We start from the raw sequence: 13095 nt of genomic DNA, 5'->3' as shown, positions 1-13095 counted from the left end.
AATGGCCTTAATTTTCTCAGCCTCCACATTTCCCCCTGAACAATTTTGACCCTTAAATCTTTAAGGTTGTTGAAAGTGGAAGGTCTCATCTTCTGTAACTTCTTCCTGCTGAGTAGGGGTGTAGAGTTGTCCCTACCTACTCCAGTCAACATTGATCAGTTGGGGAATGTGTAGGGGAGTTACGAAAGACGGAGGCAGCTGAATCCAGGGGTTAAAATCAATCATTAAAGGAGAGAGGGACTGTTTAAAGTGCTAACATGAGTAGGTCAGAACCCAAGAAATATTTTGTGATAAGGAACATCAAGATGGCTGCACTTATGTCAGGGCTAGACTCGGGGTGGGAACAGCCTTGTTTTTCTTGGCCTCCACACTTACCACCACTCCTTTCTCCATTCAGCAGATACTCCCTTTAGGGCATGTTCTTTGGAGCACTCCACTTTATTTTACCACTTTCTCTGTCCCTGAGGAAGATTTCAACACCAAGAAACAGAAAATGGTCTATGCTCATTTTGCTATTCTATACATATCACCTCAACGAAACAAAAATCTGCAATATTAAATCCAAATAGAGAAACACTTTTTTTTTTTTTTTTGGTGGCAAAACAGCTCAAACATTTAGAAAACATCTGCGAAATCTGTCTTTTGAGATTTCAAGGAAAGAAAACAATATTCAACATCAGAAGTTATCGTTTTCATTATTCAGAAAGAATGAAGTGGGACACTGAAAGGACCTTCTCATTTACGAAGGTAATTATTTTCTCTGGCCAATGATCATCACTACTGTGAGGTACAGGAGCTGTTTCCCTCAGATTTTAGTTTGGCTTTTTTCTGTTGTTTTGCTTGTTTTCCACAAGCCCCCACATGCTGCATGTCAATTCAAGACCCCAGAAGTGTACATACCGAATGCGGCACAGTGCCCTGCCTATAGCGTGGCAGGATGAATGCCTGAGTCACGAAGGCCTCTCCGGTGTAGGGTTGTATGTGCCCACAGGGAGATGCCTCCTGAGCTGGTAATGAGTATCCTTGGATAATAATGCCAATTCGATATTCCACACATCTAAAGTCACTTTTTATAAAAAGGCAAAACCTTAATAGGGCCATCACATTGTGTGTCCTGGGAGCTGACAGGCTTGCTTTATGAAAAGACTATTGAAGAGGTACCAGAGACAGCCCTCCCTGGGGCTCTGGCTTTTTTTTTTTTTTTTAATGGTCCCAATCCCTCCTTCCTTGTGCAAATCACACCTTAAACAAGTTAATTACCCCACCAACCATAACACATTCAACAAGGGACCTTTGAGTGCAACTCTGTAACGAGGGCTGTGTGAGGCATCCGAATACAAAGGAGAGAGGAAAGAGACTATTGGGCCCTCAGGGAACTCACATTCTAGTAAGAAAAGAAAAACAGAGGTATTGACAAACAATCACCACAGAAGGGGACAGGTACATGAGGGTGCTCTGTTGAGGCCACAGGGCATTAGGGAGAGCCTGGTTGGGGAAGAGTCAGCCTGAACTGAGTGCTGAAGGATGAGAAAGATTCTCAACAACTTTTTGGCTTTACAATGTGTTCATCCTACTTCTGTCACGGAACTCGTACCCAGTAGGAATGTATGAATGAACCCTTACATGTCTGCCTAAACTAGAATGCAAACATCTTAAAGGCACAGAATATACCTAATTTTTTTAAAGATTTTATTTTATTTATTTAACAGAGAGAGACAGAGAGAGGGAGAAACAGGCTTCCCACTGAGTAGGGAGCCTGACGTAGGGCTCGATCCTAGGACCCTGGGATCATGACTTGAGCCGAAGGCAGACACTTAACGCCTGAACCACCCATGTGCCATGAGAACGTACCTACTTACTCACTGGATTGTCCCTCCGTTTTATGTCCAGAGCTTATGCAGTGGCAGACCTTTGAAGGTCCTCAGTGCCATGTCTGCTGAATCTATGAGGAGTGAATTTTGGTCCTGAATCCCAACTCTACTTTTAGTCCATGCAAATTCAACATGTTTAATGTAAAAGTAATCCTCTCCCCACATCAAGCTCTCACTGACTTGGCCAGTTTCTATCAATAATTTAGTCACTGTCTGCATGCCACTGTCTCAAAGATCCTGCATTCCCTTGGATTCCTTCATCTTCTACTGCCTACATCCAGTTACCACAAGCATCTTATTAATTACCGCTTCGTAATGTCTCTCCCATTCCCAGGGCAGAACCCTGCTTGAGGTCACCTGAGATGCCATGCTTATCTCAGTAGTTTCCTCCTTTCTCTCCCCCTCGAAGTTCTTATCTGTCCATTCCATCCTGAAACCCTCCACTATGCTGAAAGACCTCCACCTCTGGCTTTAATCTCTTTGCCATCTACTCAAACAAAATAAAAATACAATCCTATCAAGTATCTTTTGTTTAAAATCAGACATCTTTTCCTCACATCAAAAGATACAGGGAAAAGTCTAGAAAAAAACTGTCGTGCCTTGGTATATTAGTCATATTATATATATTAATTGCTGATGCATCTAGTACCATCAACTTGGCAGCTTTAACATACATTAAGTACCTCACAGTTTTATTGGATCAGGAGTCTGGACACTGAGTTTTCTGCTTCAGGATCTTGTAGGCTGCCATCAAGGTGTTAACTGGGCTTGAATGTCATCTGAGGTTCAGGGTTATCTTCCAAGCTCATATAGTTGTGGCTCTTGGCAGAATTTGATTCCTTGGAGCAGAAGGCCTGAAGCCCTTGGCCCTAGGGGTTGCCCACAGTCCCCTGCAGGTGGCCCTCTCCATAGGCAGCTCAGAGCATGACAGTTTGCTCCTTCAAGCTCAGCAGGAGAGGAGAATGAGTGTGGATGGGGTCATATGTATATAGATACTGTGCTATTAATCACAGGAGCAACAGCCTCACCTTTACCATGTAACAAAATCACAAGTGACAACCCATCACATTTTATATATTCCCATGTTAAACAAGGGAACAAGTCCCATTGTTCCATCCATACCCAAAGGGTTTTCCATAAAGGCATGTTAAGAACTAGCTTGACTCCATTTCTGATGTTTGATTACAAAAAACTTTTAAGCCTCACTCCACCCTTTCCCCTTCTGCCTATATCTCAGCAAGCAGATAGCAAAGTCTGGGGGCTCTTTCCTAGGGAGCCAGAGGAATTCACACCATGGATGCCCTGCTACCTGTGAGATCATGACCCCAGTCACACCCTTGTGACTACCACAAAAACCTCCAGCCAGTTTTCTTTCACTGCTTTGCCGGGCCATTTTTAGACCCGCCTGAGAATCCTGCCTTGCTTTCCCACAAAGCCTTGTTATGTGAGTAATACACATTTTCATACCCTCTTGGTGTATGTATGGTATCATCCTTCTTGAATTCAAAGTGTGGGTGTCAGTCTGTCCTGTTTCTGCTGAATGTTTACAACAGGTATAAATAGCAAGAGAGGGGGGATCCAAGGCATTCACCCTAGGATCTATTCATCACCCCAACTTTAATTTGCCACAATTAGAAAAAAATGCATAGTCTCTCTACTTAAAGCCTTTTTTTAGCCTTTCTGTTGTGGGAGGCATAGAAACCATGCTACCAGGAAATTCTGCCTTGCTGCTATGAAAATATGTTGGATTACTATAGAAGGAGAAAAACAACATTTCTAAGATTTCATATTTTCAGACCTCAGTAGGAATAATCACAAACTTAATTATATTATTGACAAAGAATATTTTGAAAATGAAAAATTAATGAGAAATGTTTAAATCTTGAAATAGCATGAAATGCATGTAACAATGTGTCACAGGTGAAAATAGAATGTAGGCTCAACAAAGCAATAAAAATATGGTTATGTAGGATTGCATGTGGTGTTACATGTTCCCAGTTTTACCTTCTTGTAGGAAAAGTCCAAATGGCAAATGGGGTGTTTTTTAATATTCTCATCTCCATATAAGGTTTCCAAGATCTTTTCATTCGGGTGAAACTTCCAGTCTCTGGAATTGTGGAACTCTGGTTCGTCCACAGGCAAGGGGTGACCAAGGAAGAGGAATATATATTGGAGAATAGCCAGTAATAAGTCTCTTTAGCTTTGCTCCCCAGTGCTTGTGATAGAAAAATCTAACCTTTCCCCCTCTTGCCTTTGAGGAATGAGGCCCCGTTACTCCTCTTTTCTAGGCAGAATCCCACTTCCCCACTGCCTTTGCCTAACTAATCTTCGATTATTAGTCATATACCTCCACATGTACCCATGTTCCTGTGTGAGTGCTTCTGACTTGTATGTGGATATGTATTTTTTTTCATCTTTTTTACATTTCCATGTTGGCTGAGGAGGTAAAAATAGCCCCAAGTATAGAAGAAATGATAACCCCAAGAGTAGAAGAGAGGGGTAAAGACTCAGAAAAAGCAGAGATTAATATTTGGAGCTCCAAGGATAGACTTGTTTAAGTTAGGTGCTCTTCCTAAATCAATGATACACTCGTTAAAAATACATGAATACAAAGTTTTGAATATACCAGCTGTATGGGGAGCTTACTGTATGCAAGGACTATTTTCTTCCCTGTAGTTACAGTGCTCATCATGATGCCTGGGCCTGAAGACACCTAATTAGTATGGATGCAACTGAATTGTATACAGTATACTTTATAGTAATTACTTAGTTTAATAAGAACAGAGGTTCTTGTTTATGTTAATATACTATTATTCTTTATCCTTTGACTTATAAAATGTACAAATTATTATACAAATATGATACAAATATTCAAATTTCTGAATTTCTTTTCACAGAAAAAAATTTAAAAATATATTCTCTTGGTAGGGATTAAGAACTGCAATTGTTTAATGTTTTTATCTTTTGGTTGATAATTGATTAACATGTTCTACTGACTTGTGACTTTGTCCCCAACATTCACCTTTTCTTTGTTGCAAGCTTGTATTAGTTAGCTATTGCTGCCTAACAAACCACCTCAAGACCTAGTTATATGAAATCATTTATATTAAATCTCATAAGTCACAAAGCTGAGTGTTTCTCATAAGTCACAAAGCTGAGTGTCAGTTACCTTGATGGGCTGGCTCATATTTCTGCAAGTTAGTTTTATTCCATGTGTCTTTCATCTTCCTCCTAAGACCTGAGGGCCAGTCTAGGCATGTCCTTCTTGCAGGATGACAGAGTCTATAAAGAACCTCAATAATTTTGATATTTTAGACTGAATAATTTTTTTCTTGTGGGGAGTTACAGGCTTTTCAGCAGGATCCCTGGCCTCTCCTCACTAGATCCAGTAGAATTCCCCAAGTTGTGACAACAAATAAGGTTTCCAGATATTGCCAAAATTGCCCCCAGTTGAGAACCACTTCTCTAGTGCATAAGCAGAATTGTGCAAGGCTTTATGAGTCTTCTGCTCAGAGCTGACACACTGTCACTTCTACTTTATTCCACTGGCCAAACGAGTCACATGGAGCATGAGTCAAGAGGAGGGGCAGGCCAACCTGCTCATGGCAGAGTTACACAAGAAGGGATAGGAATACAAGGAAGTAAGAGGAACCAAACTATTAAAATAATAAGTTTACTTCAACAATTATGACTTCAAGAACCTCACTTTGGTATTTCCAAAAGCTCCAATAATATTTCCATTAATTGAAATCTTAGTAGAACAAACTTCCAGGACTTAGGTCTTATCCTATGACTACTTCCCTTTTGGTCTGATTATTTGCAGCAGCTTCTAGACATAATAAGTATCACATAGATAAAATAACATTAGCACCTTTATACTTTATATACTAGGCATTTCCATTATAACACACAAAAATATCCCATCTAAAAATTCCTTATACTGTGATCTTAAGTTCTAGGAATGATAACAGTTATTTCTCACCTTTAAAAAGGCACATTCATTTAAAACTGTGACTATTTACAAAGCAACATGGAATAGCCTGCTTGGTGTAGAGCAATAAAAATGCAGTGTGTCCTCTCTATGAATCAGATCTGTATGCATGTGCTATAGAAGTTAAGTAACACAATTTAAGATCTTATTGTTTTCAATTTAGTGGAAAAAAGGAAAACAGGTTGCATATGTTGGTAAATATATACATATTTTTTAAAGAGACACAACTGGGGTACCTGGGTAGCTCAGTTGTTAAGCGTCTGCCTTCCACTCAGGTCATGATCCCAGGGTCCTGGGATCCAGCCCCACATCGGGCTCTCTGCTAGGTGGGAAGCCTGCTTCTCCCTCTCCTGCTTCCCCTGCTTGTGTTCCCTCTCTTGCTGTCTCTCTCTGTCAAATAAATAAATAAAATTTTTTTTTTTTAAATTTAAAAATTTTTTTAATTTTTTAAAAGGGGAAAGAGCACATTGAAACTAATTCTTTCTTTTACATTCGGATAACCTTGAGCAAAGTCACTTATTCTGTCTGAGGTTCCATTTATTCAGCCACCAAGTATATTATTAGGCTGGATCATATGAAATTGCCAATATTCAACTACTTTTTCCCCTTCAAGCACAGCTATATCATGCAATTCAATAAAACAGAAAGCCACGTCAGCCCCACAATGTTTTAAAGAGGATTACGAGAGTCAGTTGTAGTCAATTTTGAATCAAACTAAGACATATACAAGGGTAAATAATCAGAAAAACACAAAAATCTGTGATGCTTATATAGAACAATCTCTGAAACAAAGATAAAACAGCATTTTCCAGGAAGCATCTGCTCCTTTTTTTAATAGCTTTGATCAAATTCCAAATTATAAAAATGAGATCACATAAAAATTAGAGTGTCTGAAAATGTTGGAGGTGGTGAGGAGAGGGAAAGGGAATAAGAGGGAGAAGAAAATTTTCTTTACAAATAGAACAAAGAATAGCACAAAAGAGACTAAAAATGAAATCAGGGTCTGTTATTCTGAAATATTCCTGTGCGGGGAAGATGAATCTATTGTTTCTTGATTCTCTAAAGCAATCAAAACTTACCCTGGAAATGAAACAAAGACTTAAATGTTTCTTCTGAAGCTGAATAAAAGATGACTCATGCTTCAAGGCAAGTTTCCTAAAAAGAGAATTTAAAAAGAATGAGGTGATAAAGAGATAGTATGAGCACAAGATTTTATTAAATTCCTTCTTAATTATAAGAGACGATGGCTCAGATGTGAGTCAGTTTGACCACCATGCATTGTTATGCTCATCTTAAGAAGAATGGAAAATGAGCAATGTCTTTCTTTAAAAAGCAATAAAAAGTAAGCACTATAATACTTAGATTAGTGCTTCCAAAACCCAATTAATCATCAGAATTACTTGGGATGCTTTCTTAAAATAAAGCACAGAGACCCTACTCCCAGTTGCCAAAATTAGACTCTCTGGCCTTGAAGTTCAAGAGTTTGATTTTTTCAGAAGTTCCATAATTTAATCACTTAAGTTTGGGGAAAAAAAAAAAAAACCTGATAAAACTTACAACCTATTGTTAGTTTCATTTATCTAAATTGATCTTATTTCCACACACCAGAGATCAAGTCTTTTTTTTTTAATTCTTACATGTATCCTGGCTTTGGTGTTCAGCGAGTCAACCTCTGTGTCCCCTGTGCTCTGAGCTTCTGTCTAACACTAGGTTAATAACTATTAATCTGCTCAGGCTTTCATAACCAAATACAACAGAGTGGATGGCTTAAATAATAGAAATTTATTCCTTCCCAGCTCTGGAAGCTGGACGTCTGAGATGAGGGTGGCAGCATAGCAGGTTCCTGTTAGTTTAAGCTCTCTTCCCAGCTGGTAAACAGACAGCTTCTCGCTGTGTCCTCAAATGGCCTTTTCTCTGTGCCAGGGGTGAAAGAGAGAGACAACAAGCCTCGTTGGTGTCTCTTCTTATAAGAACACTAATCCTATGGGATTGGAGTCTCATCTTCACAATCTCATTTAACCTTAATTACTTCCTTAGAGGCCCCATCTCCAAATAAGTCACACTGGGGGTAAAGACTTCAACATGTGAATGGTGGGGGGGGGGCACATAAACATTCAAGCTATAACAACCAATTACCCCCTTCAAAAGAATCAAGTCTGTTGATTTTGATAGGTGTTTCAAAGTGCCACTTGTGATGGAGAAAAGACTCTTAAACCAAAATAAACTACTTTATATCCTTTGTCCAAATTGTACAGGTCTCCAGCACATCGTGCACTGCCTAAAACATTAAATAAGTGGTTGTGTATTAAATAATTTTATCCCCCTTAGAGGACCAAGGAGAATATTTATGATGTCCCTCCCTGAAATGCTAGCCCCATTCTCTGGCCTCGTATGCTTTAGAACCCTAAACATCCCTCCTAGGCGGGAGGTGGGAGTTACTGTGTTCCTTATGGAAGAATCTGACGAAAGAGCATGTGGAGATGCATATGCATTTGGAGAAGTCTCCAATTTACGAGGACAAGGTTTTTTTTTTAACAAGTAATTTACAAAGACAAGCTATTGAATTTTTTTTTTTTTGACAAAGTAAAGTTATAGTAAAAAGGTCTGCTAGACTTAAGCCATCCATGCTCATTTCCTGATTAATCCCAGGGCAGATTAGATAAAGAAGACTGAATCTTCATTGAAGAAAAGGAAAAAAAGCCCAACTCTAGTCACAGCAATTTCTAGGACTTTTTCTGAAGAAAATAATCAAACATAAGATCAAAGGTATAGGTAAAGGATGATCATCAAAGAGCAAGCTCCTCCATCATTTCGTTTCCTTTCTCAGCTTCTCTCTGAGGGCTGACAGTTCTCAGAGTTTGGTTCTTTGCCCTGTCCTCTTGTCTGATAGGCTTTAAAAGCAGAGAAATGCAATTGGAAATATTGAAAGTACTAACAAAGAGAGAAGAAAGAGATAAATTATAGCATATCCAGACAATGGGACACACTGCAGTCACTGCAAGTGGTAATTACAGGAAATTTTAATGAAATGAAAATATTCCCTATGTAACATTAAGTAAAAACAGCAGAAACATCACTTCATAGTGTGGTAATTTTACCTAAATATAAGTAGTTAAGTAAATAAATGACATTCAAACAGGTAGATTAAATATATATACATCGAGGAAAAGATCGGAATGAAATATAATTTAATAATTGACTAGTTATTATTTCTGGATGTGAACTTTGAAGTCATTTGTATTTTTCTCTTTTTTAGTTTCTTTTTCCCAATTCTTTGGTAATAAAATCTTATTATGTTTGTAATCAGGACAAAATGAATAAAATAAAACAGAACAGCAATGAGTCATAGTGTTACTCCTTCTAACACTTGGGCAGATAGGAAGAATTTTGTACCTACATGGGTCTATTGACCTTCCCTATGGTAAACTAACATTTAACGTTATAAATCTGAATTTCCTACGTTTTAAATTCTTCATCTTTCTTTGTGATTTCTTCCTTTTGAGGCAACAGAATTGCCCTGAAGTGTTAAAAATAACAGCTTTCTATCTCCCATTTTTTGTAAGTCAGCTTTGAACACCTTTAGTCTGAGGTACCTGCAGGAGAGATCAATAGCTCCAATAAAGAATCAATATTCTTCAAGACAGATGTTGGGACTGGAGACACAGAGGTAAGAACCACTGATTAGAGGTAGTAGTTGAGAACAAGTAAGTAGGATCAACCAAAGAAACCTCACCAGACAAGAGGACAGGGCAAAGAACCCTGAGGACTGCCAACATTCAGAGAGAGATTGAAAAAAGAAAATAAAATGGTGGAAGAGGTTGCAAAATTGACAGAGTATGAGGCAAAAAAAAAAGGGGGGGGTGAGAAAGGTACAGTGGTGGCTGAAGAGGATAAAAGGCTTTGCTGAGGAGGGAGATGGGCAGGTGGAGAGAGAAGGGCATTTAAGTGTAAATAAGTAATACTAGCAGGAATAAAGAGACAGAAGTCTTTTTGGATACAGAGACTTTGAAAATGGAACGATAGGTTGGAAATCCAACTGTGAAAGATGTTAAATTTCAGGTTAAAAAGACGAGACTTCATTCTTCAGGCTGGAAGGGCTAGAGTGTTTAATTGCAGAGATTTTTAAAGCCTGAAATTGATGAGAGGGAGGACAAAAAGTATCCTCAATCCCACAGCTTCCTTTTATGCATTAAGAATAAAGTCAAAGGGAAGTAAGTATTTTTATAGAAAAAAAAGAACCATTTTAAAGACCCAGGAAGTGATACTTGGAATGAGGGAGTCTATTTAGAAGTATATTTTTCTACTATATATTATACATGGTCTCAAACTGCTCAGTGTCTTCTAACCATATGACCTTTGGAGAAAGTTCCTCATCGATTTCTTGGAAGGATGAAATTACTTTATATAAAGCCTGTAGAATAATAACTATAAGCACTCAACAAAAGTAAGCTTCCATTAATATTATAATTATATCTTGATCACTATAATTATATCTTGATCAATGTGATGCAATTTGGTCAAAATGTTGGATTCGGAAGAAGTAAAACTGAAGCTGTCTACACAGGTGTGTAGCCTGATGTCAGGCATTTAACTTCTCTGTTTCCCATTTCCACATGCACAGAAAAGAGCACAGTAAATTCCATCACCAAGGAGCTTGAATACCCACTAATATCCCCAGAGGAATAGCCTGAGTGGTGAGGCCATTAAATATAGCCAGGAAATCTTCATGCTTAAACGTCATGTATATGAAACATTCTAACTGCTGTCATTTGCACATAACTGGGAGCAAAATAGAAAGCTTTTTGGGAGTTGACTTTGTCAACAAAATCCCAGGCCTGGCTGCAATAGCTTGTGCCTTTTGAACCCCTAAATCCATCTCTAGGTCCCCCCAATTGCACCCACAAAAGAGGTCTTAGAAAGCTGATCAACCCAGGGAAAGGCAGCCTCTCCTAATACCTCCTCGGAAGAAGCGATAGAAGAAAGGAGAAAGCAGCAACAACCCCCTCCACGATGCACCTCCAACACACACATAGGCTGAAGAAGCCAAAGAAAAGAGAAGATGAGACTTTCTGGGGCACCTGGGTGGCTCAGTCGGCTCAGCGTCTGCCTTCGGGTCAGGTCATGATCCCGGGGTCCTGGGACGGAGCCCGCGTCGGGCTCCTGCTCATCAAGAAGTCTGCATCTTCCTCTCCCCCCAACTCTTGCTCTCTTTTGCTCTCTCTCACTCTCAAAAAAATAAATAATTTTTTTAAAAAACACTATTAAAAAAATAACACTTTTTTAAAAAGAAGAACCGGAAGTTGTCAGAATAGCTATGTGACACTCTTTGGTACCCGCCTCAGTCTCTTTTGCCAGATACAACTTCTGTGCTGTTGGTTGCTAAGGGCTGACAGCCACACCCTCCTCCATCAACTAGTTTGCCAATCAGAGCCAATGGACTCAGAGATGTTTGGGAGAAAACCCTGCAAATGAGTGGTGGCCAGCAGCTAAAGACTGGCCATTACAGGTATAAAAGCCTAACCCTTTTGCTCAAGGCGGGACAGCTCTGTGGTACCCTTTATACTCCAGAACTCGCTGGATGTGAGGCAAGAGTTCAAGGTAGAGTTCATACAGCATACTACAAGAATCCTACGGTTCTTTCAGGACTACACTTAAAATTCCAATTCAGAAAAGGGGACAATGGGAAACGCGCAGCGGTTACCTTTGAATAACAAATATCAAACCCTTCAGGGTAACCACAGCAAGGACTTGATGGGTGTGTCTGAGGCTGGTATCGCATCATTTAGACTGTAGGTCGCCAGACCATGAAGGGCTTACAGGGAACACTTCCTGGCAATGATGGTAAACAGGATCTATGTATGAGAAGATGCATACCGATGTTAGGGAACCAAACCAGCATACACAGCAAGATTTTGCTGCTGTCTCTGCAATCCACTCTTCCATAGTCCCTTATGAACAGAACTCTGATTTTGTTTGAAGTGGCAAGAATGCCGTATATAGCTACATTTTCTGTTCCAGAGTGGCAAGGGGTCACTACATGACCTAGTTCTGAACAATGAGCTAGAAGCCAAGGTTACTGGACAAAGCTTCCAGAAATACTTTTCAACCGGGAGCAGTGTAGCTGGTATAAGCCTTCACCCCCTCTCCTTTTTGCTGCTGGAGGTAGAATAGCCATCTTATGCCAGAAAGTGACAATTATTAGAGGAAAGCCACATGTTAAGAATGTCGTAATTGTAGAGTCACAGTATCAATCCTTACCTCTTTGCATCACTCTATGCCAGATTTCTTATATATCAAGTACAATTTTAATTCATAATTTATGTGAAAAGAAAAATGATCAAAGGAAATAATAAATCACTTTACCAAAAAATTCCAATGCAAATGTATAACAAATTTACAATGCAAATCTCCAATAATCAATATGATTTTTTAAAGTTTTATTCTTGGATAAGAGATTGGCAAAGGTTAACATGGAAAAATATATAGTAGCAGAAAAACTGTGGCAAAGCAGCTACTCATGACTGTTAGAAACATACACTGATATAACATTTCTGAGGGAAGGTTTAGTAAAGTATCTATATGTAAAATGTGCTCACCAGATTTGTGGTGTAAGTAGTCTAAGTAAATACATTTCTGTTTTCATATGTTTTATGGAAAGCTTCATAAAATGATTATAAAAATCACTATTCACGAACAAACTGTATAGGTAGAAAACTCAAAGGAATGCACAGATAAACTACTAGAATTCATAAATGAGTTTTAGAGTTCCTATTGATAAAAGCCAAAATCTGAAAAAAATGTACATTAACAATAGAAAATTAAATTATGGCATTTCATGCCATGTGATAATATAATAAAGAGATTAATCACAAATGTTGCAGCATGATTGGCTCTCACAAACATAACTTCGAGCAAAAAGAGCCAGACTCAGAGTACATACTGAGTGATTACATTAAGATTAATTCAGAAGCAAACAAAATTAATCCATGGTGTGTGAAGTCAGGAGAGTAGAGAGTGGCTTCTCAGGAGATACTGAAATTGGAGGCTGCTAATGTTTTCTTTTTTTTTTTTTTCCTTTCTTTTTTTTTTTTTTAATTTAAATTCAATTAACCAACATATAGTACAACATTAGTTTTTGGTGTAGTGCTCAATCATTCATCAGTCTTATACAATACCCCACATTCATCACATCACATGCCCTCCTTAATGTCCATCACCCAGTTACCCCAACCC

General features: G+C 38.7%; 1 long non-coding RNA gene across 1 annotated transcript; it reads right to left on the bottom strand.

The window, feature by feature from the left end:
* Positions 1 to 369: 369 nt before the first annotated feature.
* On the bottom strand, positions 370 to 7693 carry LOC116874553. The gene is made up of 3 exons (XR_004384020.1): positions 7500 to 7693; positions 6942 to 7017; positions 370 to 461 (listed from the first exon to the last, which is right to left on the bottom strand). It is a non-coding gene; the product is annotated as an uncharacterized LOC116874553 (long non-coding RNA).
* Between the last annotated feature and the right edge of the window lie 5402 nt (positions 7694 to 13095).

The sequence above is a fragment of the Lontra canadensis genome, unplaced genomic scaffold (assembly GCF_010015895.1).
Source record: "Lontra canadensis isolate GAN:19392208 unplaced genomic scaffold, GSC_riverotter_1.0 scaffold37, whole genome shotgun sequence".
In the NCBI taxonomy this organism is placed as follows: Eukaryota; Metazoa; Chordata; class Mammalia; order Carnivora; family Mustelidae; genus Lontra; species Lontra canadensis.
The sequence above is the reverse complement of the archived record's forward strand: the minus strand, read 5'-3'. Positions and strand labels throughout refer to the sequence as shown.